Consider the following 6,637-nt stretch of genomic DNA (forward strand, 5'->3'; position numbering starts at 1 on the left):
GCAAATGACTAGATGGCACATAACAACAACGAGAAGAAGTACAGCTCAAAGGGATATATGTTCCTCATCCATTAGTAACAAGTCCAAAAGAAATTGTGTGCCATATGCTGGTTTTTTCTAATGTGCCATCAAATGCTTGTGACTCATAACAACCCTATGTACACCAGCCCTGAAACCTGTTCTATCCTGTCCCAACTTTAGTCTCCCTGACACACCTACCCTCATTACCCCAGTCACTATATCAATCCATCTTATCAATGGTCTCCCTCTCTTTCTCTATCCCTCTGCCCTTCCAAGCATGATGTCCTTCTCCAAGGACTGGTCTCTCCTTGCAATATTTCCAAAGTATGTCAGATTAAGCCTCAGAATCCTTGTCTCCAAGGAGCAGCCTGGCATCACTCTCTCTAGGACCATCTTGTTTGTTCTCTTGAACGTCCATGGTATATTAACACTCTTCTCCAGCACCACAGCTCAAAGACATCAATTCTCTTTCTATCATCTCTAGTCATTGTCCAGCTCTTTGATGCATAGCAAGCAATTGAAGCACCATGGCCTAGATCAGGCACGCCTTAATCTCCACATTGATGTTGTTCCTCTTCAGTACTCCTTGATGGCCAATTTTCTCAATGCACTTTATCTCTTGATTTCCTAGCTTCTGGCTCCAGGAGTGTTAATTGGGAAGTCAAGCAAAGTAATGCTGTTAACAATCTCAATCTCTTCACCATCTATCATGATGCTGTCAATCAGCCCAGGGGTGAGAATCTTTGTTTTCTTGATGTTGAGCTTCAATCCATATTGAAGGCTTCAGTATAGACCATAGAATCTTCTCAGAGTCCAGGAATACAGAGAGACATGCATCCTCCATTAGTTCTACCCTTTGAGATTTGATTTGGACATGCTTAGTTTAGACATATTCAGTGATTCAGTATGCATTACATTAACAAACAAACAAATAGTTCAACAACAAAGAATATGAAGTAAAAAGTTATTTATGAAAGGATTAATGAAAGAGTAAAAATGTCAAAGCTATTGTTCTGAAAAGTAATCTAGACAAAACAGCTGAGCTATTTAATCTACATTCTTGAAAACACAATTGAATATTCAATAGGCTGTTAAGAACATAACAAATCTGTTTAGACAAAAATCAGTGTAAATAAAAAATGTGATTACCAAATTAAAAGGCTGCGAAAACAATGTAGGATATTAACAAAAATGAACTGAGTATGATTGAAAAATAACATTTAAAAAAATTATAGATTTAAAGATAGCAAGAAAGGTAGAGAAGCAGAAAATAAATTTACTAAAAATTGTAACTGACTTCAACGCAAGAAGATAAACAATATTGTGAAGTTTGTAAGTATACAAAAATACAATCTATGAATATTGAAAACTTAAGAATGGTATCACATAATGTGTCTTATAAACAACTTAAATTTTATTATAACTCAGTCTTCTGTCTTCAAATTAAGTAAAGAGAATGATTCTAAAATATAAATAAGAACTGAGAGATGATAAACATCAAGGCTATGAAATGAAAAAAGGCATATGTATGATGATATATTAATATATATTTTATTATTATATAATAGAAAATTATTTTATAATATATTTATACATGTCTTAAATATAGTCTTTTATATTGGTCAGTGATTTTAAAGAGGAAGAATCCCAGAAGTAGTTTATACACCTGAAAAATTTATTATATAGTTTTGGGGAAAGAAAAAAAAAAGTAAAAAGACACGTAACAGCATTGTCTGCAAAAATAAAGCTTCTTCTTAAAAAAAAGAGTTCTCAAAATTTAAATAAGCTTACAAGACTGAAAACAGAAAAAAAGGTGTGGAAAACAACGTATATGAACTTTGAAAGTAAACCAGTATAAAACAAAAATTTTACTTAAAAAAATAAAATTACACCATTAAAAAAGAATGGACAATTTATAAATATAGATGACTACAAAGGGAAAACAAAGACTACATACATGAATCATAGAGCTTTTAAGTGGAGAGGAAATTAAGATAATGCCAAGACAGAAGGAGTTTTTAAAATTGTTGTTGTTCCTTTAAAGTAGAGCACAACCCATAGCAGCCTTATAAACAAAAGGCCTGAAGCCCCTCTGCAATTATCTGCGTTTATCAAAGTTCATAGAGTTTCTGGAGGCATATATATATATAAACTACAGGGTAACCACGAAGATAATGAATAGGCCTTTTTATTCAAAATGTTGTGTGTAGTGAAGTCAGAATCAACACAACCTGTCATTGAGTTTTCAGAGTCAGTAACTACATGGGAAGAGATTGCCAATCTTTCTCCAGCCTAGCAACTGTTGGATTTGAACTGTGTAGCTTTGGAATGACAGTGCAGTTTCTTATCTCTAGGCAATAATACTTGAAATAATTTTTTTAAAAAATTTCAATAACAATACAAACTCAGCATGGAAAAATATACAAGAAAAGGGAAATCAATACCACCGGAATAAAAGACATGAAAGAATGAGAGCAGTAATTTAATATTTATTGATAACTAAACTGAATGTAAATTATTTAAATGCATAACTCATGAGAAAGAATGTGGCAAAATGGATAAGAAAACAGGACCTATCAATACACTGCCTCTACGCAACTCACTTTAGACACAAAATGAAAATAAATAAATTATAGAGATGTGTACATACACAAACACACGCATGTATGTTGTTTTGTACTGTTGAGTCGGAACCAACCTATAATTGACCCTCTAGCGGCTTTTCAGAGTCTCACAGTAGGAGACTGCACAACTTTCTCCCACAGAAAAGATAGTGGATTTGAACAGCGTGCTTTCAGAATTATAGTGCAGCTTCTTTACCACTAGGTGAACAGAACTCGTGTGTGTGTGTGTGTGTGTGTGTGTGTGTGTGTGTGTGTGTGTATGTGACATAAATAGCAACCTAAAATTTGCAGTAATGGCAATATTAATTTCTGGTTAAATATACCTCAAGGCTAAAACCAGAATAAGGGACAGAGAAGGACGTTATATAATGATTAAAAGATAAACTCTAATAGGGAACATAATTTTAATAAATATTTATACACCAAATTAGAGACTTTCAAAATCCATAAAGCAGATGTTAACAGAATTTGAGGGATAAAGATAACCACAATAATAGTACATTTCAACAAATCATTTACAACAGACAAAATAACCGAAGAGGAAATATGCACAAGATCTCAATCTATAGTTGACCAAATGCTAGATCACAAAACAAGACCCAAATGTAATAATTGACTTGTAACTGACTCTCTATTAGCTTTTCAAGGTTATGAATAGCAAAGAAAAGCCTATGCATTCAGGAAAGTAATTCACCTACTGCTCCACAAGAGAAAGACAGGCAGTCTTCTCTTGTGCAGTTTACTGCCTCTGAAAAGCCACCAGAGGGTCAGCTACAAGTTGACTCTGATTTGATGGTACATAACAATAAAAATAGAAATAAGTGAAGCAGAGAACAATAAATAAACAATAATAAAAGTTGGTTCTTTGAAAAAACTAACAAAATTGACATAACACTGGCTAATTTAACACTGAAAACAGAGAAGACAAAAGTAACACATGCGACTTCATTGCTTTATTTACATAGAAGATTATATTGTAATGACAATGTACAACGTAAATGAAGTCACAACAGAATCAACTATAATAAAAAGAGTAAAAAAATACTACAAGGAACTCTACAGCAACACATTTGAAAACAGTAGAAATGGACAAATTTCTAGAAACATATTAACACAGACAAAGGCAGATCATCTGAACAGATCTAAAACAAAAGAAAGGTAGCTCTGGTGGTCTAGTAGTAGGTAAGAAGCTGTGCTGAAACCCCAAAGGGACATTGGTCGAATCCACCAGCTGCTCCACAGCAAAAGGATGGGCAGTTTCCTCCTGTGTCATTTACTGCCTTTGAAACCCAGTGGAGGGTCAGCTATGGGTTGGTTCCAACACAACAGAGAACAACGATAAAAGAGGAGATAGAACAGATCATACAACAACAACAACAAAAGTCCTGGCTCATCACAAAACTTCACTGGTGAATTCTACTAAACATTCAGAGAGCAGACAGTAAGTCTATTCCAACTATTACAGAACATAAATAAGAAGAATAGGATGCTCCTTAACTCATTCTATCAAGCAAGCATCATTCTGATACCAAAGTCAGGTAAAGAACAACTAAAACATATAATTACAGACCACTATTCCTCATAAACATAGATGTAAAGGTTCTCAAACAAAACTTAGCTAGTAGAATTTTGTTAAGAAATCAGCATCACATAAAAAATAATTTATCACAACGAAATGAGATTCACACTAGATGTTCATGCCAGATACAATGTTGTGTTGTCATTTTGTGCCATCAAGTCAAGCACGGCTCATAGCAACCCGATGAACTTTGTCCTATGCTGCACCATCTTCATCATCTCCAATACACTTAAACCTGTTGCTGCAGTCATTGTATCAATCCGTTTTATTGAGGGTCTTCCTCTCCTTCACCGACCCTATACCTTTTCAAGCATGATATCTCCCTTTAAGGAATAGTCCCTCCTAACAACATGCCCAAATTATGTGGAATTATTTTTATATTATAATAATATTCATTTTATTAATAATTCTTACTAGTTAATTACTATTAATATTATTTTATTGTAGTTCATGGAATATTCAGTCTTTTTGCAATCCATGGGAGATACAGGACTCTTGTCTAACGCCATAGCTCAAAAGCACTGCTTCTTTTTCTTTTATCATTATTCATTCTCTAGCTCTCAGATACATAACAGGTGATTGGAAAGCCTTGAAACAAATGGATCTTTGTCTTTAAACTGACATCATTGCTCTTCGGGATTTTGAAGAGGTCCCTGAAAGAATTTCCTAAAGCTATGTGTCTTCTAATCTCCCAATTTCTAGTACCAAGGGAACTTGTGGATCCAAGTAAGATGAAATTGTTGACAATTTCAGTCTTTTCTTCATTTATCATGATGTTGCCTACTGGTCCAGTGGTGAAGATTCTTATTTTTTTTGGTATTGAGATGCAGTCCATCTTCTGCAACGAATACTTAAAGTTCTAGTCTTTATCTGGTAAGGTTGTGTTATACAGATAACACAACCAACAGGTTGTTGAGAATCTTCCTCCCATCCTAATGCTATTTTCTTCTTCATAAAGTTCAACATCTCGAATGACTTGCCCAGCATATAGATTGAATAGGTATGGAGAGAGGATATAGTCCTAATGCACATCTTTCTTGATTTTAAGCTGTGCAATGTTCCCTTGCTCTGTTTGGAAAACAGTTTCTTGGTCTGGGTATAGGTTTTCCATGAGCACAATTAAGTGCTCTGGAATTCTTATTTTTCTTCCTAGCCACAGTTTGCTGTGATCCACACCGTCAAATGCATTTGTATAGACAATTAAACACAGATGGACATTCTTTATCTGGTATTTTCAGCTTTCAGCTAAGATCCATCTGACACAAAGAGTGATATCCCTGGTGCCAGGGCCTCTTCAAAGCCCACCTTAAACTGGGAGTTCCCTATCAATATACTGTTCTAGCCATTTTGGAATGATCTTCAGTAATATTTTGCTTGCATGTGATATTAATGATACTATTCTATAATTTCCACATTCTTTTGAATCACCTTTCTTGGAAAGGGAAACAAATATGGATCTCTTCCAGTTATTTGGCCAGGTAGCTGTCTCCCAGTTTTTCTGGCACAGTCTGGTAAGCATGTCCAGGGCTGTATCTGTTAGTTGAAACATATCAGTTGGTATCCCATTGATTGCTGAAGCCTAATATTTGCCAATGCCTTTAATCTAGCTTGGACTTCTTTTTTTATTACCATTACTTTTTTTTTTATATAAATCACAATGTATCATTTATTTGTTTGTACATCAGATTTTTTTATCTTGTGTGAAAAACAATGTGCTCGAACTTTGTAAATAAACGATTACCTCTTGATAATATTCTACTACTTGAACTTTATTAGTGTCAGCCAACTCTTTTTGGTACAGTGACTCTGAATTCCCTCTTGTTTCTTTTAATTAGAATGGCAATCAATGTAATCTACTGTGTAAATAAAGCAATGAAAAGAACCACATAATCATATTAATTAGCATAAAAAGCATTTGATAAAATCCAAGATCTGTTCTTTATAAAAGGTCCCAGAAAAATAGAAATAGAAGCAAATTCTTCAATATAATTCAGAGTATATTTATAAAACCAATGGTCAACATCACTTCTCAATAGACAGAAATTGAAGTCATTGCCCTTGCAAACAGGAACTAGAATGATGTCCTCTATTAATACTCTTATTCAATGTTGAGGTGAAATTTCTAGTTAAAACAAGAGAAGAAAAACAAATAAAAGTCTTCTAAAATGATAAAGAAGATGTGAAACTATGCTCATTTGCAATTTATACATAACTCTACACATAGAAAATCCTAGAGATTCAGTAAGGAAAGTACTTGAACTAACTAAAAGATTCAACAAAGTGGTCAGTTACAAAATCAACACATGAAAATCAATGGAATTCGTCTACAACCACAGAGAACTCAGAAAAATAAGTGAGGGAAACAATACCATTTACAATGGCAACCAAAAGAGAAAAATACATTAGACTAAAT

Source organism: Elephantulus edwardii, unplaced genomic scaffold (genome assembly GCF_000299155.1).
Source record: "Elephantulus edwardii isolate Elephantulus edwardi_28Jun2011 unplaced genomic scaffold, EleEdw1.0 scaffold00044, whole genome shotgun sequence".
NCBI classification, from domain to species: domain Eukaryota; kingdom Metazoa; phylum Chordata; class Mammalia; order Macroscelidea; family Macroscelididae; genus Elephantulus; species Elephantulus edwardii.